The following is a 21,600-nucleotide window of genomic DNA, read 5'->3' as shown; positions in this document are numbered from 1 at the left end:
GGAGACTCGGCTTCGATCCGTGGGTGGGGAAGATCCCCTGAAGGAGAGCATGGCAACCCACTCCAGTATTCTTGCCTGGAGAATCCCACGGACAGAGGAGCCTGGAGGCGTACAGTCCACGGGGTCACAAGGAGTCAAACACGAATGACGGAAGCAACTTCACACACTCACCACCCTACACACACACACACACATACACCTTTACTAGAACAACCCACCTGGATACAGATGGAATCTGACTGTATCTTCTGGAGTCAGGAGGTGCCTCTCCACTCTGTTTCCTGTTGAGTTACACATTAGACCCGAAGGCACGATTGGATGAAAGGCGCTCACCCCAGACAGACCTCCCCCATGACTTTGACAGATGCACATGGCCTTCTGCTAGGTGAATGTCACTCTTGTTCATCTCTAGATTCCTGATCCTGGATTGACCACTGGTCTCAAGTGAAGTCGGTGAGTTCTGTCCACTGCAGAGACTCAATAACACTTTTCTTTTCCGTTAAACAGTTTGTTCATGGATTTTATTTTTGGGGGGACCATCGCTGAAAGTCTTTATTGAATTTGTTACGATACTGCTTCGGTTCTGTGGTTTGGTTGTTTTGCCCTAGAGGCATGTGGGATCTTCACCTCCTGACCAGCGATTGAACCGACACCGCCTGCATTGGAAGGCAAAGTCTTAACCACTGGGCCACCAGGGAAGTCCCCCGGGACTGTTTTTTCAAAAAACACTACTTCTTTTTATCAAGAAGAGCTCGCAGCCTACTTGGCATGTGCAACCAAAACAAGTCTTGGAAATCCCTGTGCCCACCCCTTCTTCCCCCAACAGCATGTGTATACCGTGTGTGAAGAATGTTAGATTTTTCCGTTTAATAGGTAGCAGAATTTCTTCTCTGAGGCCATTCTCTGTGTTCAGTTGGATCATAGTTTTTTTTTATTATTATTTATTCATTTGGCTGCTTGGGTCTTGCTTGTGGCATGTGGGATCTTTACTTCTGGCATGCTAGCTAGCTCTTAGCTGTGGCGTTTGGGTTGTTTAGTTGTGCCATGCTGTGTTTAGTTGCTCAGTCGTGTCCGACTCTTTGCAATGCCATGGACTGTAGCCCAGCAGGCTCCTCTGTCCATGGGATTCTCCAGGTAAGAATACTGGAGTGGGTTGCCGTGCCCTCGTCCAGGGGGTCTTCCCAACCCAGGGATCAAATCCAGGTCTCCCTCATTGCAGGTGGATTCTTTACCAGCTGAGCCACCAGGGAAGCCCAAGAATACTGCACTGGGTAGCCTTTCCCTTCTCCAGGGGATCTTCCTGACCCAGGAATCAAACCAGGGTCTCCTGCATTGCAGGAAAATACCAGGTGAGGTGTGAGGGAGGCCCATGCTAGCTCTTAGTTATGGCATCTGAGATATTGTTCCCTGACCAGGAATCAAAACTGGGGCTCCTGCATTGGGAGCATGGAGTCTTAGCCATTGGATCACCAGGAAGTCCCAACAGGATCACCTTTGAATGTGAATGAAATGACAGAAAGTCATACTTAAAGCTTCAAAGCCACATTAGAATTTGAACAGATGACAACTTGCAACTCGGAAACGGGCACTTTGTGTCTTTCAGCTTAATACAGTTAGCTTCAAATGTCAACTCATGGTTTGCAGAAAGGTTTTTTTTCTCTTCTGTCCTTTATAAAGCCAGAGTCATAAAACAGCTGGGCTTCCCTACTGGCTCAGACAGTAAAGAATCTGTCTGCAATGTTGGAGACCTGGGTTCAATCTCCGAGTTGGGAAGATCCCCTGGAAGACGACATGGCGAGTCACTCCAGTATTCTTGCCTGGAGAATCCCCGTGGACAGAGGAGCCTGGCGGCCTACAGCCCATGGGGTCGCAAAGAATCAGACATGACTGAGCAACTTCCGCTTCACTATAAAACAGCTTCAGTCAGAAATGAGTTATAAGATGAGAAGCCTGACATCAAGCAGATATCCTCCACCATCTTCTGGCTCAGAACAACCAAGCTTATGTGTCCTTCATCATCTCCCAGAGCTTGCTCAAACTCAAGTCCATCGAGTCGGTGCTGCCATCCAACCATCTTGTCCTCTGTCGTCCCCTTCTCCTCCTGCCCTCAATCTTTCCCAGCATCAGGGTCTTTTCCAATGAGTCAGCTCTTTGCATCGGGTGGCCAAAGGATTGGAGCTTCAGCTTCAGCGTCAGTCCTTCCAATGAACATTCAGGTTGATTTCCTTTAGGATGGACTTTAAATTTGCTCAAGTCGGTTAGTTAGCAAACACAGTGCTCGGCTGACAATTCCTGCACTCATTAGGTATTAGTCGTTCAGTCTTGACTCTTGCGACTCCATGGACTCCAGCCCACCAGGCTCCTCTGTCCATGGAATTCTCCAGACAGGAATACTGGAGTGGGTTGCCATCTTCTTCACTGTACTCACTAAGCCAGGCATTAATCATCTGGAAAAAAAAAATGATTGCAGAAAAAGTTTACATGAAATGCGTTGAAATCATTCTTATAGTGGACTTAGCTTGATTTGTTTTCCGTGCTGAGTCAGTGAACACGGGGGCAGGATAGAGACTGCTGCCATCACTTGGGACCCAGTGCTTTTCTTGTTGCAAGTTCAGTTCAGTTCAGTCGCTCAGTCGTGTCCGACTCTCCGCGACCCCATGAATCACAGCACGCCAGGCCTCCCTGTCCATCACCAACTCCCGGAGTTCACTCAAACTCATGCAAAGCACGGGCTTTATTGGCACGTGGACTTCAGAGGTTGTGGCCCACAAGCTTCGTCGCTCCCCTGCATGTGGGATCTTCCTGGACCAGGGACTGAACCCGTGTCTCCTGCATTGGCAGGTATATTCTTACCCACTGAGCCACCAGGGAAGCCCCATATCTGTTTTTTTAAAATACTTTTAAAAAAATTCATATATCCACTGAAAGAAGCCTACAAAGATACAGAAACAACTTAACAGCAGTTGCTTGTTCAGTGATGTATCCATAGATGCTTTGAATTTCATTTTATCTTCATTTGCAGAAAGCTCCACAGTGAACTCTCCTCTGATATCAGAAATTAAAATTCACAATATTCTCTACACCTTCTTTCTTCAAATCCTCGTGGGAAAACTACGTCACAGCTTAACTGTTAAATGAAAAATTGTATATTCTGTTTTTAAAGAAAGATCCGTCAGTGTGATAAAAATGTTACTTCCTCCTCCTAGGTTTTTAGTCTCTCCTGAATATTTGATTGATCAACTGAGAAATAAAGGTGCTTTAGAATTAGTTTCATAATGTAACATTTAAAACTCTGTAATGATAAACATTATCATTACTTCCCCGGTGGCTAACGGTGAAGAGTCTGCCTGCAACTGCAAGAGTCATGGGGTCAATCCCTGGGTCGGGAAGACCCGCTAAGGAAGGGCGTGGCAACCCACTCCAGTATTCATACCTGGAAAATCCCTTGGACAGAGGAGCCTGGAGGGCTACAGTCCATGGGGTCACAGAGAGTCAAGACAGGATGGGGCAACTTAATGTGTATGCATGCAATGATCAACATATTTTTACCAGTGATGGAGAAATAGCATTTTACATGAGTTCTTTTCTGATATTATTTCAGAGAATCCTATTCTGAAATACTATGAAAAAGAAACAGACTATTTCATTAGCCCTTTTATGTGAACTTGTTAAAGTGGTATTTGGGAAGCCCTTGAAGACTATATGGTCAGTTAAATAACATACTTTAAAGTTAGTTCCACGTGTTCGTTTTTAATATGTTTTCACATGGCCGCTAGAAAATGTAACGACTGCTTATTTCTAAGCCTCAGTGTTGGTCTATGACAAACCCTATCACACCACAAGTGAGTGAGTGAAAGTCGCTCAGTCGTGTCTGACTCTTTGCAGCCCCATGGATGATACAGTCCGTGGAATTCTCCAGGCCAGAATACAGGTGTGGGTAGCCTTTTCCTTCTCCAGCGGATCTTTCCAACCCAGGGATGGAACCCAGGTCTCCTGCATTGCAGGCGGATTCCTTACCAGCTGAGCCACCAGGGAGGCCCACATCACACCATAGATGGCAACAAATTATCATGGGTGGTGAGTGACCTAGATGATAAGAATATGAGTGAGAACAGAGGTCTGCCCAGCAGACCTTGCTCAGAGTCCAGTTTTATCTGTTTTCCGTACTGGTCTTTGAAGAAGGAACCCTCTCACTTCATTGTTTTCACTGTTTTGGGGGCTGCACCTTGCCAGCCTGCAGAATCTTAGCTCCCCAACCAGGGATGGAACCCCCACCCTTGGCAGTTGGAAGCACAGAATGTTATCCCCTGGACCACCAGAGAACTGACCCCCTCAGCCGATTTTAAAATGATGTTCAGAGCCCTGCCCTTAAGAGCCAGGAAGGCTGGAGATAGAGCTTGATCTGTTAGCACTGTCCCCCTCCATTCAGGAGCTGTTAGAAGGAAGCGTCTCTCTCAGCCCAGAGATGATGGTCTGGACCCAACGGTGGTTATCTCCTTGAAGAAGAGGTGTTTGTTTAATCGCTCAGTCGTGTCTGATTCTTGGCACGGACTGCAGCATGCCAGGCCTCCCTGCCCTTCCCCATCTCCCACAGTTTGCTCAATCTCATGTCCATCACATCAGTGATGCCATGCAACCATTTCATCCTCGGCTGTCCCCTTCTCCTCCTGCCCTCAATCTTTCCCAGCATCGGGGTACCAGGGAGATTGACAAGGCAGACTGCGCCCTAAGTAGCCGTCGTGGTTAAGGAAATGAGGCGGGTGTGGATTCTGAGAATCCTGGCACGTTTTCACCTTTTAAATTAACTTGTGGCGACGCTGAGTCTTGGTTGGTTTGCACGGACTTTCCTCCAGCTGCGTGAGCATTGGCTGCTCTCCAATCCACGGGCCTCTCACTGCGGGGGCTTCCCTTGTGGCAGAGCACAGGCTCAGTGGTTGTGGCGAATGGGGTTAGTTGCCCTGCAGCAGGTGCAACCTTCCCCGACCAGGGATTAAACCTTGTCCTCTGCGGGGGCGGGCAGATACTGAGCCCCTGGAGCTCCAGGGGAAGTCTCCCAGGCAAGTTTTACATGCGTGCACAGTCACTTGCTTCAATCGTGTCCAACTCTCTGCGACCCCCTTGTCCATAGCCCGCCAGGGTCCCTCTGTCCATGGGATTCTCCAGACATGAAGACTGGAGTGGGTTGCCATTTCCTTCTCCAGGGGATCTTCCCAGCCCAGGGATTGAACGCCCATGTCCTGCAGGTAGATTAGAAGTCTGAAAGCTCCCCGGTGTCCATTTGGAAACGTGCAGAGGGGGCAGAGGGGTGGAACCTGGAGACACAGCAGTGCTGTCTTTGCGTGTCAACCACGGTCCGTCAAAAGTGGTGAGATCAAACAACAGCCACACAAATGCAGGAAAAGCTTGCTGTCCTTTCCCATCTAAAGTACAGGTTGCATCAGCAATTGGATATCATTCACCAGTCCGTAAACCTGATGGGCCACAATTCCAGTTAACCACACCCCGGAAAAAATCACATGTAAGAAACCAGTGCTGGAATTTGCCTTTGTTCCTCTGGCAGTTAGAATTTAGGGCACCAAAAAAAGAAAAGAAAAAAACCCCACTTGATGAAAAGCTATTAAATAGATGGGGATTTCTCTTGCCTTGTTCAAAGAGATTTCACTGGTGAGCACTTAGATCTGGGAGAGAGAGCCTCTTGATGTTGTCGAATAGTAGACGCTTGAGGAAAGAAAGGCAAGGTTTTATCGCCGAAGGGCATTGGCTGTGTTCGTTTCGAGGCTGGAGTTTCTCAAGAAACCAGATCAGGCCACTCTTGCTCTTAATCTGGAGTTCTTTTATTTTTCTCTTGAACAGCTCACTTCATCACTGCTCAGATGAAAGGCTCCGCTTTCTTTTAAAAAGCAGTGGGTTGTTTTTTTTTTTATCTAGAAGTGCTCATTCAGCTGCAAATAGCTCTTCGTCCATCCCAGTAATTACATTTTTAATCAAGCTTTTTTTTTTTTATCAACTCATAGGGAGTTAGTGATACATTGCTGATGTGTTAAGTGATAGCTAAAGGAAATTCTCAAACCTGACACCTCGAAATGAGGAGACACCATCTTAGTTTCCTGATGAGGCAGGCTGTTGGCATTGTTTTCCAGTAGCTAAGTTGGTTCTGACTCTATTGTGACCCCATGGACTATAGCCCCACCAGGCTCCTCTGTATGTAGGATTCTCCAGGCAAGAAGACTGGAGCGGGTTGCCATGCCCTCTTCCAAGGGATCTTCCAGTCCCAGGGATCGAACTCATGTCTCCTGCATTGCAGGCGGATTCTTTACCGCTCACTCACTGGGGAAGCCTTCCCTCTTTATACTGGCATTTTTTTTTTTTTTTGAAACATTTGTATTTTCAACTCTACTTCTGACTATAATCCCAGCTGGATTTAGAGGACCGATAAAAGTAAAACAAAAAATAATAACACAATTGACACCAACAGCATAAATATGTATTTTTATCATATGGGCTCTTCGTTGTCCATCTTGGACATTTGCGCCTGCCCTGGTGGGTACCCTTTGCATGTACATCCGAGGGAAAGGCTTAATGGTGTCTCTGCGTAAGGAAAATTGGTCATCTTGTCTTGAACGTGGTTTGCTGCCACGGACTGAATACACGTGCGCCCCCCTCTAGCCCCTGCCCCAGATTCTTAGGAGGAAGCCCTAAGCCCCAGTGTTCATGGTTTTCTTCTGTAACGTTTATTTGGCTGCAGCAAGTCTTTCTTGCTGCTCACGCGATTGTCGACCTTGCAGTCGAGGCACGCGGAGTCTTCAGCTGCTGCCCACACAGTCTTTGTAGCGGCGTGTGGGGTCTGGCTCCCTGATCAGGCGCTGCACCCAGGGCCCTGCGACCTGGGAGGGCAGAGTCCCCCAGGGGAGACCCTGGGATGCTCATCTGGCAAGTGAGAGGGTCAGAGAGGCCGGGGCTTGATGCCACAGAAGTCCTTACAGGAAGCCCCAGGAGGCTCTCTCGTCCCCCTGCTGTGCATCTCTCTCATCTCTCTGCCTCTCAGCCTCTCTCTCTGCCTCATCATCTATCTCTCTCCCCACTCACTCCCTACCCAAACCACAGAAAAGGGAAATCGAAGTCGCTCAGTCACGTCCAACTCCTTGCGACCCCATGGACTGCAGCCCCGCCAGGCTCCTCTGTCCGTGGCATTCTCCAGGCAGTAACACTGCAGTGGGCTGCCATTCTCTTCTCCAGGGGATCGTCCCGACCCAGGAATCAACCCCGCATCGCCCATCAGATGGTTTGCTTTTAAAGCCTTTGAATCTGTATTGGTGTTTACATAAGATGAAATTAAAGCTTATGAAAAGATAGCATGTGCTTTCGTTGGCCAAATTTTGGCTTTGTTTCCTTTAACGAGGTTTGATCTGTTTCTTTACAGCACCTTTCTTTATTAAATGCACTGCAAATATTTTGTATACTTATTGGATTATGAACAGAATCTGTCCATATTTCTTTCTAGGCTTTTATTGCTACTATAGGACAAAAGCTAAAAAAAAATTTTTTTTAAATTTATTTCCTGTTCTGCATTGTAACCAAATTGCCTTTTTCCTCTTAATAGGATTTTAATACCCCCTCTTAGGTACACATTCATGCCATGAGCGAAAGAGTCCCATTTTGTTTGTTCTTTTCCAATACTGATAACACATTTTCATTTACTCCCCTCATTGCATTTTCGAGAAATCTTTTTAAAAAGTCGTTTGGTATAATGGAAAGAGAAGGTACATAGGTCTGGCTTATAAATCTGATCCTGGTATTGATTTTAGAAGATGCTTATTTTATGTGAGTTGATTTTTTGTTTGTTTGTTTTGGATTATCTTCTTGGTACCTTTCTGCTTTGAGCCGCCTAACTAGTTTCAGGTGCATTTTCCGTATCTCTTGATAGAATCCTGTGGCTTTCTGCTTGCATGGGTTGAATGAGTAGGTTATATCGATACTGACAGATTTTCAAACGCAGAAAAGGCCTCATCATATGTCGCAGGAACCCTGTGTAGGGAAAGGTTAACGTTTGTTGTAATGCGTTTTTCATTTTTTATTTTATTGGTGTCTAGCTGAGCTCCAATATTGTCTTAATCTCGGGCGTACAGCAGTGAGATTCAGCTATACATACATTTATTCCTTTTTAGATTCTTTCATCAGAAGATATCACAGAATATTGAGTAGAGTTAGCTGTGTCATACGATCAGCCCTTGTTGTTTATCTGTTTCGTTCACAGTAGTATGTCTGTGTTCATCCCAAACTTCAAATTTATCTCTTTCCCCTTTGGTAAGTAGAAGCTTGTTTTCAATATCTGGAAGTCTGCTCCTGCTTTGTCAATAAGTTCACTTATTTCTTTTTTAAAAATAAAAATGTTTTCTTTTTTTTTGAAGGAGCAGTTAGACTCCACACATGAATAGAATCTCAGTATGATAATTGAAATATCTCAGTGGATAATCTAAGTATCTAATCTGAGTGGCCAATCTAAATATCTCAGTGGTATCTTAGAATCTTTCAGTCCATCCGTGTTGCTGCAAAGGGCATTATTTCAATCCTTTCATGGACGAGTAACATTCCATTGTGTACACATATCTCCGGTTTTTCTATTCCTTCGTTGATGGACATTTAGGTTGCTTCCATGTCCTGGCTATTGTAAACGGTGCTGCTATGAAGTTCAGGGCACAGGCATCCTTTTGTAATATGTTTGTTTGTTTTTTCAAGAAAAGCTATCATTTTTTAACGTGGTAACAGATTTTAAAGACATTGATATTCTCCAAGTGTGCCAGGATAGCAATTTTCTGTTCCCAAGTGCCTGCACACTTTCCCAGGCTTAGCACAAGGAAGAATCCACCCACGTGTCCGTCTTCCGCCTCTTAGCTTCTTAAGTATCAGGGACACCAGGATGTAAATTCAGAGCTGCAAGGAACTGTCTCTGAGCCAACCCTGGTAAAGATGGTAAAGAACATGGAAGCCTGCTGAACTGCAGTCCACGCTGTCGCAAAGAGCTGGACATGACTTAGTGACTACACAGCAACCAAAAAGCGTTAATGCCAGGGGTCTCCCAGTTTTGGAAGGAAGAGTCTTCCTTGCGCTAAGCTTGGAAAAGTGTGAAGACACTGGGGAACAGAAAAAAAATGCCTCTGAATGTTCATGTCTGATGGCCTGGTATCTATTTAGGAACAGAGCAAATTGATACTCTTTATTGGAGAAGCAGTGTTATTTCTAACAAATAAATGTAACACCTATTGATATCGTTTGATTCTACACACTTATACTTCTGAAAGTCTTCACTAATTTGACAGAGAAACTGGGTCAAAACTACACCCCCCCCCCAAAAAAAAAAAATGTCATATGATCACTTGGAAAACTTTCTTTTTGACCACAAAGGCCCATAACAAGTGGAATCTTAGTTCCCTGACCAGGAGTTGACCCCACACCCTTTACAATGGAAGCACTTAGTCTTAACCTGTAGACCACCAGAAAAGTACCCTGGGAAACATTTTTAGAAAACAGATAGTTCAGTTCAGTTCAGTTCAGTCGCTCAGTCGTGTCCGACAGATGAGAAAGCTACAAATTCAACTTCACAGTGTCATTTATTTTTCTATATTATACCTCCTTCATAAAAATTGCTGACCATAATACAATTATAAGTAGTTATGAGAATAAATCTTAAATTTCTAAGAAGTCACATTTGCCAATATGTGAGTCTTTTTTTCTGGGCATATATAAATCTATGCTTGTTTATTTTTCTGCTCTTAAAAAGAAAAAATAATAGAAGCCGTACTGCATTTAAACTGGAACAAAAGGACCGTTTCTGAGCTCACATACTGTTTGGAGATACCGAGGGAACATTTCATGCAAAGATGGGCACGATAAAGCACACAAAGAGGCCATACTGTAGATGGCAACAATAATCTGAAATTTAGCTTGTCTCCCAATTAAATTCTACCTAGACTTATTAGTGGCCTACATTGAATTTTATTGTCCTATATAATTGCTGAAGATAGTTAATCAGCAGTAGAGATGCAAGTATTTCTGTTTTTGGTTTGAAGGTGTTTTTTTTTTCCCGTCTCATTATCCGCTAATGATAACATTTTTGAGAACTATATCTAGCAGTTTCTTCTAAAAACATTAAATGCAAACTCAGACAGTGTTTCCTACAGTATTGATGCGACTTTTAGATGCTACAAAACTGGCATCTCCAAAAGCTACCTCTGTGAGGGAATCTGTTTCTTTGTATTTCATGTTGCTGTCTGGAACCTATAAAAACCACTGTTGACTGTGTTTAAAAAAAAATACAAGTAACTTAGAGTAATTTAAAGCTAGACTAACTCTTAGAGTAACTTAGAGTAATTTAGAGTAACTGAAAGTAAATTAGAGTAACTTAGAGTAACTTACAGTTGCTAAAGTAACTTAAGAGTGACTTAGAGTAATTCAAAGTTACTTACAGTAGCTTGGAGTAACTTAAAATTACTTGGAGTAGCTTTGAGTAACTTAACTGTGAAGAAAGCTGATTGCCGAAGAATTGATGTTTTTGAACTGTGCTGCTGGAGAAGACTCTTGAGAGTCCCTTGGACTGCAAGGAGATCCAACCAGTCCATCCTAAAGGAGATCAGTCCTGGGTGTTCATTGGAAGGACTGAGGCTAAAGCTGAAACTGCAATACTTTGGCCACCTCATGAGACGAGTTGACTCACTGGAAAAGACTCTGATGCTGGGAGGGATTGGGGGCGGGAGGAGACGGGGACGACAGAGAATGAGATGGCTGGATGGCATCACCGACTCTGTGGACATGAGTTTGAGTGAACTCCGGGAGTTGGTGATGGACAGGGAGGCCTGGCGTGCTGTGATTCATGGGGTCGCGGAGAGTCGGACACGACTGAGGGACTGAACTGAACTGAAAGTTTCTTTGACTTAGAGCAAGTTAGTTACTTAGTATAACTTGGAGTTAACTTAGAGAAACTTAAAGTTGCTAGAGTAATTTAGAGTAACTTAAAGTTACATAGAGTAACTCTTAGAGTAACTTGGAGTAACTCTTAAAGTAACTTGGAGTAAATTCTAGTAACTTAACTAACTCTTAAAATAACTTAGAGTAACTTAGAGTTATTTACAGTTAGAGTAACTTAGAGTTGCTTAAGTTACTTAGAGTAACTTGGAGTAACTTACCTTGGAGTAGCTTAGAGTAACTTAAGAGTAATTTAAAGTTTCTTAGAGTAACTTAAAGCAGAGGAGACAAAAGAGAAACCTGGAAGCTGGTTGGTGAGAGGCAAGAGAAGGCCACGCAAAGGTCAGGGGTGGGGAGCAGGGAAGCAGCTGCAGACAGAGAAGGAGATGGAGGGAAACTCAGAAACCATGAAATCCAGAGCGTCTGTTTTTGGCATCGCAGGTGATAATAAACAATACTCTTAATGATTTAGTGAGTCATTTCCAATCTGGAGTTTAACTTCGCGAAGAAGAAAGTGCGAATGAGGGTGTCAAGGTATGCTGAACATGAGAAAATATATAAATGGTAGAAGGAAGCAAGTGTGTGTCCTAGGAAGCATCCAAGTATTCATATAAAGCAGCAGGGTGCGCCATTATGCTTAGACTGCACTGAGCCGTCAACCACGGATTGAAAATACTTGGGGGAGAAAAGTCGAACACTCTAAAAAGCAACACTTGAAATTGCCACAGAGTGGCAACTATTTAATCATCATTTACATTGTCTTTAAAGCTATATGCATGGTATTTATGTTATATGGGGTGTTATAAGTAATCTGCTGCTGCTGCTAAGTCACTTCAGTCATGTCCGACTCTGTGTGACCCCATAGACGGAAGCCCACCAGGCTCCCCCCATCCCTGGGATTCTCCAGGCAAGAACACTGGAGTGGGTTGCCATTCCTTCTCCAATGTGTGAAAGTGAAAAGTGAAATTGAAGTCGCTCAGTCGTGTCCGACCCTTAGCGACCCCACAGACTGCAGCCCACCAGGCTCCTCCGTCCATGGGATTTTCCAGGCAAGAATACTGGAGTGGCTTGCCATTGCCTTCTCCAATGTGTGAAAGTGAAAAGTGAAAGTGAAGTCGGTCAGTCATGTCCGACCCTTAGTGACCCCACAGACTGCAGGCTACCAGGCTCCTCCATCCATGCGATTTTCTAGGCAAGAGTACTGGAGTGGCTGGCCTGTAAGTAATCTAGGGATGATTTAAAGTACAGTGGAGGATGTGTGTACTTTACACACAGAGAACCATGCCATTTGGGATTTGGGGCTTCCCTGGTGACTCAGTGGTGGGGAATCTTACCAGCCAGTGCAGGAGACCCAGATTTGATCCCTGGGTCGGGAAGATCCCCTGGACGAGGGCATGGCAACCCACTCGAGAATCCGTGCCTGGAGAATCCCATGGACAGAGGAGCCTGGTGGGCTGCAGTCCACAGGGTTGCAAAGAGCTGGAGATGACTGAGCACATGGGTGTTTGATGTCTAAGACTTTATAGAGGATTTTTATGTGTATGTTCATGAGGCATTTGACTAGTTTTCTTGTGGTGTCGCCTGGCCCTGGTATCCAGGCAGTGTGGTCCTCCCGGAATGAATTTGCAGAGAGTTTTTTCCTTTTCTCCTTTTAGGAGGAGTTTATGAACTTCCTGTATTTGAAAATATTTGGTCAAATTCATCTGGGCTGGACTTTGTGGAAAGGTGTGTGTGTGTGTATGTGTAATTATATAGGTATATCAGTTCATTTCAGTCCCTCAGTCATGTCTGACTCTTTCCGACCCCATGGACTGCAGCACGCCGGGCCTCCCTGTCCATCACCAACTCCTGAAACTTGCTCAAACTCATGTCCATCAAGTCGATGATGCCATCCAGCCATCTCGTCCTCTGTCATCCCCTTCTCCTCCTGCCCCCAAACTTTCCCAGCATCAGGGTCTTTTGCAATGAGTTAACTCTTCACATCAGGTGGCCAAAGCATTGGAGCTTCAGCATCAGTCCTTCCAATGAATATAGGTATAAACCTATAGGTATATATGTATTTATATGAATAAGTGTATGTATGTATGTATTTTAAAGTATTTTATGTGACTAAATATATGCATGTATTTTGAAGTATTTTTAAATGTAGGTATGTATGTATGTATTTTAAAGTTTTTTAAGTGACTCAATTATCTCTGTGTGTGTGTGTATATATATATACACACACACAACTGAATCACTTGCAAAAAAAACCTAGAGACTATACCAAAACAGAAACAGACTCACAGACACTGGTAAGACATTGCTTACCAGTGGGGGATGAGTCTGGGATGAGCAGATAGATCCTACCGTATAAAAAATAAGGACCTCCTGGAGAAGGCAATGGCACCCCACTCCAGTCCTCTTGCCTGGAAAATCCCATGGATGGAGGAGCCTGGTGGGCTATAGTCCATGGGGTCGCTAAGAGTCAGACACGACTGAGCGGCTTCACTTTCACTTTTTACTTTCATGCATTGGAGAAGGAAATGGCAACCCACTCCAGTGCTCTTGCCTGGAGAAGCCCAGGGACGGGGGAGCCTGGTGGGCTGCCGTCTATGGGGTCGCACAGAGTCGGACACGACTGAAGTGACTTAGCAGCAGTAGCAGCAGCAGCATAGCAAAGAGAACTGTACTCAACCTACTGTAATAAACTAAAATGGAAAAGAATCAGAAAAAGTATATATATATAACCGAAACACTGTGTTGTTCACCTGAAATAGTGTAAACAACTCTACTTCATTTTTTTTTTTTCCAAAGCAGATCAGCTGTGTCAGGAAACCTTCAAAGCTCAATTCCAGAATCTGGTATGCATGTAGCAGACACCTGTTTAAATCGGGCCTGAGGGCTCCTCCATCCCTCCTCTTGGATTTGTAACACACACAGCAAAATGCTTTCATTGCATCCACTGAGTTGTGACCATCTCCCAGCAGCCTATAACATTATGAAAATCTAGAGACTCACTGGGCATGGAGTTGAGCCAACTCTGGGAGACAGTGAAAGACAGGGAAGCCTGGCGCGCTGCAGTCCATGGGGTCGCTAAGAGTCGGACACGACCTAGCAACAGAGCAAATTCTTTTTTGGAAAAAGAGCAACAGAAAGGCATGTTAGGTGTTTTATGTACAGTATGTCTTATTACTTAGCAGCAGCGGCAAAGAACTGGAAGTCACAGGGCGGAGCAGGCCCTGTGTTTACTGCCTAAGCGAGGAGCCCTGTTTCCTCGTGTAAACAGTCACTTTTGGACCCATTGGAAGCTAGGGAACAGGGCTTAATAAGCAGGCATCTGTATGAGACAAAGTTAAAGGGTAACTTTACAAAGCTCTTCACTGCAGTATTGAAAGCATTCGGCTCAGAATCACTTAAGCGTATCAGCTACTTAAGCAAAATACATTCCGGGTTTTGTGTATAAATCTACATATGAAACTAGGAGAAAGTGTCTTGTGTCGACAACCTGAGGTTTGAGGAGACAGGTAGGGTTTGGGTTAATTTTTTTTTTTTTTGATCCGACCTGTTCCAAGCAAGTGAGCATCTATATCGGCTGAGTGTAAGCTGTGTCCGTGACAAAGATTTGCAGGATTTATTGTCTTTGAAGTGTTGGCTTTGCAAGGAACGCGTCCTTGCAGCGCATTTCGGGCAGAAAATGAGATGATCTCATAGATGGTAATAGCAGTCCTTGGGGCTTTCCTGGTGGCTCAGATGGTCAAGAATCTGCCTGCAATGCAGGAGACTCAGTTCTGATCCCTAGGGGTTGTGAAGATGCCCTGGAGAAGGAAACGGCAACCCACTCCAGTATTCCTGCCTGGAGAGTCTCATGGTCAGAGGAGCCTGATGGCTACAGTCCGTGGGGTGGCAAAGAGATGGACACAACCGAATTGACGACACAAAAGCAAAATATACATATTCTTTGTTTTATATCCCATACCATTATAGGTTATTGAATGTAATTCCAGTGCTTATGGCAGATCTTTGTTGGTTATCTGCTTCAAATGTAGCTGTCTGTATGTGTCAACCCAAAACTCCTAATTTGTCCCAGGCACCCCTCTTTGGTAACCATAAGTTTATTTCCTATGTCTCCAAGTCTGCTTCTGTTTTGTAAATAAAAGTTCATTTGCATCATTTTTTTTTTTCAGTCTCCACATATAAATGATATCATATATGATGTATTGGCCTCTCTTTCAAATGTGCCTAGTTAATTTGAAGAGCATTGCTTTGGCATAACATTTGTGTCTGTGTGTGTGTGTGTGTGTATGCATGGACACACTGAGCAGCTCAGTTTTATACTTGAAGAAAAAACAAATGACAGTATTAATCTCTCAGTCATGTCCATGGGATTCTAGACTACTCTGCCCATGGGCTTCTCCAGGCAGGATTACTGCAGGGGTTTGCCATTCCCTTCTCCAGGGGAATCTTCCCAGCCCAGGGATCAAACCCCATGATCCCTGCATTGCAGGCAGATTCTTGACCACTGAGTCCATAGCAATCAGACTTGACAATTCGAAAGGTATACCCACAGCGAAGGAAGGAAATCTGCATAGATTCAACCATGCTTGTGCAAAAGAGGTATTCTACCCACGTTGTCAGGGAAAAGTGAAACATGAAAACCTGCTTCTTTGCCGTCTAACCACTGGACTACACTCTTGGTCTTTCGGGAAAATATATATTTATTTGGCTGCACTGGGTCTCCTTTGGGGCATATGGGATCATGGTTCTCTGACCAAGGATCGAGCTCTGGGTCCCTTGCCATTGAGAGCACAGAGTCTTAGCCATTAGACCACTGGGGTGGACTCTGTGCCCCGCCTTGGACAAGGGGCACCGCTTGAAAGATGTCACTGCCTCTAGTTCAGTTCAGTTCAGTCGCTCAGTCGTGTCCAACTCTTTGCGACCCCATGAACCGCAGCACGCCAGGCCTCCCTGTCCATCACCCACTCCCGGGGTCCACCCAAACCCATGTCCATTGTGTCGGTGATGCCATCCTCTGTTGTCCCCTTCTCATCCTGCCCTCAATCCTTCCCAGCATCAGGGTCTTTTCAAATGAGTCCGCTCTTCCCAGCAGGTGGCCAAAGTATTGCAGTTTCAGCTTCAGCAGCAGTCCTTCCAATGGATATTCAGGACTGATCTCCTTTAAAATGGACTGCTTGGATCTCCTTGCAGTCCAAGGGACTCTCAAGAGTCTTCAGCACCACAGTTCAAAAGTATCAATTCTTCAGCGCTCAGCTTTCTTTATACTCCAACTCTCACATCCATACATGACCACTGGGAAAACCATAGCCTTGACTAGACGGACCTTTGTTGACAAAGTAATGTCTCTGCTTTTCAATATGTGGTGTAGGTCAGTCATAACTTTCAGCCTAGAACACTGTTGTTGTTTTAATCTGATTTTATGTATTTTTTTTAATTGAAGGATAATTGCTTTACAGAATTTTGTGGTTTCCTGACAAACATCAACGTGAATCAGCCATAGATGTCCCCTCCATCTTGAGCCTCCCTCCCCACCCGTCCCCTCTAGGTTCTTGCAGAGCCCGGAGCCCCTGTTTGTTAGACAGCGTGCTCCACTGCTGTCCTTACAAACAGGACGTTGCCTAGGGAAACGCTGGAATATGCCCCGGGTTCACTGTCTGCCTGCTGGTGGGTATTCGCTTTCCGGGGGCTCATGCAATGCCCTGTTATACGCGTAGCTTCGCATTGATCACAAGGTTCCATCCATCTATTGACTCTGCCGGGAGGTTGGTGTCCACCCACGACCGCGCACCGCTGGCCGCGTGCTCCTGCAAAGGTAAGCCCGGCCCACTGAACCTCAGGACCCCCGAATCCGGTTTTCTTTACCTTCAATGCTCCTCTTTCCGTGAAACGCAGACTGCTCATTTGAGGACCCAGAGGTAAGAAGATGCAACTACAGTTCGATTTCCTGTCTATATACTCACCCTCCCTGTCTTTTGAAATTTCCCAGACCTTTGCCCCTCTTTACAGAGGCTCATGGACCTATGGTGTTTATAAGTGCGTTTTGCACGTCTTATTTTGCTTTAGTGCTAAAGCAGGGTTTCTGGGCTTTAACAGTGGTGGCGTTTGATGCTGGATAATTCTGTGCTGTGTTGGGGGGATGCACACAGTTGGGTATATTTAGCAGCATCTCTGGTCTCTTCCCTCCCTGAGGCCAGTAGCATCCTTAGTTGGAACAACCTAAACTGCACACCCACGTTGCTAAATGTACTCCAGGCTCTGGGACCAAAGCTGCATCTGTTAGGAATCTCTGCTCTAGACAATTAATAGTACCCACTCATCTCACCACTAGATCAGACGTGTCCTGATGATGATGTTGTTGTTGAGTCGTGTCCGACTCTTTGTGACCCCGTGGACTGCAGCACGCTAGGCCTCCCTGTCCATCACCAACTCCCTGAGTTGCTCAAACTCATGTCCATCAAGTCGGTGATGCCATCCAACCATCTGACTCTGTTTCCCCCTTCTCCTCCTGCCTTCAATCCTTCCCAGCATCAGGGTCTTTTCCTATAAGTCAGTTCTTTACATCAGGTAGCTTAAGTATTGGAACTTCAGCATCAGTCCGTCCAATGAATATTCAGCACTCTATGTTTTATATCTGAATGTAAAAGAAATGTGTGCAATGATACATAACCAACGTTTTAACTGGTACAGGGATTTATGTCTGGGATTAAATTGGATTGGGTAGAGCAGGGCTGATGTTTAGCAAGATGACTGTGGCTTAGGATGTTTCACTGGAGATAGGTCACTGGTAAAAGGAGAAAAAATATATATAAATGGTATTGTGTCCTCACTGAAAACAAAACATGAAAATTTTACACAGACCAGCTGCTATGAAACAAACACCAATTTGATCCTTTATAAGAAATAAAGTTGGAGACATAGTTTTAAACCTTAAGAGCTGTTCCATAGAGATTCACGCCCAAGGTGGGGAGATGGTTAAAGTCCCCAAATTTCATGTTGATCACCCTGAGACTCAGGACTTAAGGTCAAACTTGACATTAATTAATAACGTCAGCAGCTTCCTTCTACCTTCAGGTGCCTGTTAGGTTTAACCTTGTCAACATGGTGAAAATAATTTTGTTTTGCACAGCTACTGGTTCAAAAATATAGTCGTGTTTTGCAATGTTGGTATATGTATCAAATGCTGTCTCTTCCTGTCTGATGAACCGGAGAATCCATCACAGATGCTTTAAAAATAAAATACATTTTTAAGTTTAACCATTGATAATGTTAGTTGCTATATTTGCAAACAAAAAGGTGAATCCAAACACTGTATCACTGTGAATGTAATATGTGTTGCTATCACCAATATTTTTGAGAGAAATTCATGATAATGAAGGCATTCAGAAATGGTTATTTTGGTAAAATTCTTATTCCATGCCTAGGAGTTCATCGTTAGAAATGTGCCCAAGAGCTGAGTGTTCTTTATGATAGAAGGTTCACAGCATTTTGAATGCAGACCTGCTGCAGATAATCTCAGTGTCCAATTAGAAATCTCAACGGACATGAATTTCAGCAAAGTCGGGGAGACGGCGAAGGACAGGGAAGCCTGGCGTGCTGCAGTCTGCGGGGTCGCAAAGAGTTGGACACGACTGAGCAACTGAACAACAAGGAATCAATTAAAGGAGTGTTGTGTGACGTGATTTTCAAGTGAAAAAGTCTGCTACAGAGCATTAAAGTAGTCTCAATTATGAAAATGTATACACATGTAATTATGTAAATGTATACATTTACAGTGTATGTAAATGTATATAATAGGGGGGCTGCAGAAAATTGAAGAGATAAAAAGAGATTGGTGATGAAACAGAAAGGCAAAGAAGACTGAAAAATACCTACGATCTGATAGAAACTGGACACAGAAGTTGCCCACCGCCTTGCTGCCGTGTTTGTTTCCTCTGTCCACGAGGGACAGGGCTCACTAGCTAGAGACTGCAGAGTGCGTGGTCTGTCCTTCAAGGCTGTCGGTCTTCAGCCTGTATGACCTTTACTCTGAAAGCCATAAATCCTGGCTTCCCCTAGGAGCTCTCATCTCCTCTCTGCTTCTTTGAAAACTTGGAATCAAGGGGGAAGCCATCTGATTATTTTAAGACCGCTTTACGTTAAACTCTTCAAACCTCATGGGTGCACGGTTTCTATGGCCATCTAGAGACGGCCCCTCCACCATCGCCGGCTAGCCATGATGGATGTTTTGGTATCTTTTCACGTTTTCAGTTTAGCTCAGTCGCTCCGTCGTGTCTGATTCTTTGTGATCCCGTGGACCGCAGCGCGCCAGGCTTCCGAGTCCTTCACCAACTCCCGGAGCTTGCTCAAACTCATGTCCCATCGAGTCGGTGATCCCATGTTTCGTGTTTTAGTATTGCTTAATTGACGGAGAAGGCGATGGCACCCCACTCCAGTACTCTTGCCTGGAAAAATCCCATGGACGGAGGAGCCTGGTAGGCTGCAGTCCATGGGGTCACTAAGAGTCAGACATGACTGAGTGACTTCACTTTCACTTTTCACTTTCATGCGTTGGAGAAGGAAAGGGCAACCCACTCCGGTGTTCTTGCCTGGAGAATCCCAGGGGAGCCTGGTGAGCTGCCATCTATGGGGTCGCATAGAGTCGGACACAACTGAAGTGATTTAGCAGCAGCAGCAGCAGCAATTGATGTATAGTTGATTTACAAGGTTGTGTTACTTTCTGCTGTACAGCTAAGTGATTCAGTTTTATATATATAACTCTTTTTCCTGTTATCTTCCGTGATGGTTTCATCGCAGGATATTGAAGATAGTTCCCTGTACTTTACAGGGGAACACTGTCATTGATCCATCCTGTATATACACTAGTCTGCCTCTACTAATCCCAGACTCCCACCCCGTCCCTCCCCACGGCAATCACAAGTCTGTCCCCTACGTCTGTGAGTCTGTTTTCTGTCTCATAAATGAGTTCCTTTGTGCCATGTATTAGATTCCGCGTATCAGCGGTATCATATAGTATTTGCATTGCTCTTTCTGACTCAGTTCAGTTAGTATGATCGTCTCGAGGTCCACCATGTTGCTGCAACTGGCACCACTTCATTCTTTTTGCTGGCTGAGTAATATTCCTTGGTGTATGTGTGCCACTTCTTTATTACATGATGGATGCGCTCGCTTGCGAACTTTCCTTCTCCCAGAGAGGCTGCTTTCCCAGTACACGGTGCAGAGTTTCTGCACCTGGGGAAGGGCATGCCTCCTACCTTTTGCTTTGGGCACACGCTTATTTTCTTTTTTGTCTGCTGAGCTGGAACGCAGACCTGGATTGCGTGTCGCTGCCCCCTCTGGAGTCTGGGACGTGGAGAAACATGTCCTGCTAAGCGTCTGTCCGTGTGCCTGCATCTGTTGCTGCTACGGCTTCAGTGGGGAGAATGAGTGGGGTGTGTGTGTGTGTGTGTGTCTGTGTCTCTGTGTGTGTGTGTCTGTGTGTGTGTGTGTGTGTGTGTGTGTGTGTCTGTCTGTGTCTGTGTGTGTGTGTGAAATTAAAAGGAGCACTTCAGAAGCACCAGGAGGTTCTTAAGAAGAGGCTGCAAAGGCAGCTGGATGTGGAAGAAATGTAGGGCTTCAGATGTTTATGAAATAACAATGTGCAGAGGAACAGACTAGTTTCTTCTGAAAAAACGGGTGCTTGGACCTTCAGGTCACGCACAGACGTAAACGCTAGATGATCTAAACATCCGTGTCTGTCTTCTGCCTGTCCTCCATCTATTACCTCTGTACATTTCTATGCGTCCTCTATTATCTGCCTATAAAGTCAATTAGTATCATATTTAGAGCCTTTTAGAAGAGAAAGTCTCGAGCAGGAACTGGCTACCCATGCCAATATCCTTGCCTGGAGAATTTCATGGACAGAGGAGCCTGGTGGGCTACAGTCCACGGGGTCACAAAGAGTCAGACACGACTCAGCAGCTAGCACACACACATAAAGTCAGTGCTTAAGATTACTTAAGCATCTCTTTATTTGCAAGTGAGGCTCTTAAAAATAGCCCTCCTTGTAATAAGCCTGCTTTCCCTGAGAGACTGGGAACAAACATGAGACATGTTGGCATCTGGGTCTGCACCACAGTAATGCTTCCATCTCAGGGAGGTCCACACTCAGGCAGTGAAAGCGGCTCAGGCGTGTCCAACTCTTTGCAAACCCGTGGACTATACAGTCCATGGGATTCTAACGGCCAGAATACTGGAGTGGGTAGCCTTTCCCTTCTCCAGGGGATCTTCCCAAGCCGGGGATCAAACCCAGATCTCCCGAATGGAAGGTAGATTCTTTACCAGCTGAGCCACCAGAGAAGCCCACAGGCAGGCAGACACACAGAGAAAAGTGCAGGAGAGAATGTCATGAAATGACATACAAGGATGCCCTCCTTGGACTGGACTCTACCCATCTGTGTGCATACGCAAGGATAGACACCTACCGTGGATAAAGAATCTCTGAGAGCTTTTATTAGACACTAACATAAGAATCTGGGCCCCCAGAGCAAACTCACCTGGGAATATTCTCGAGAATGGTTCATCTCCTGTAAATTATTTAGCTGATAACTTCCCAGGATGAAAATGCTGCCCCAGAGAAAGCACGGTACTTGAAACACGATCAATACT

The sequence above is a fragment of the Moschus berezovskii genome, chromosome Y (genome assembly GCF_049115385.1).
Source record: "Moschus berezovskii isolate FMDL1 chromosome Y, NW_MosBer_1.0, whole genome shotgun sequence".
NCBI classification, from domain to species: Eukaryota; Metazoa; Chordata; class Mammalia; order Artiodactyla; family Moschidae; genus Moschus; species Moschus berezovskii.
Note: the sequence above shows the minus strand (reverse complement) of the source record.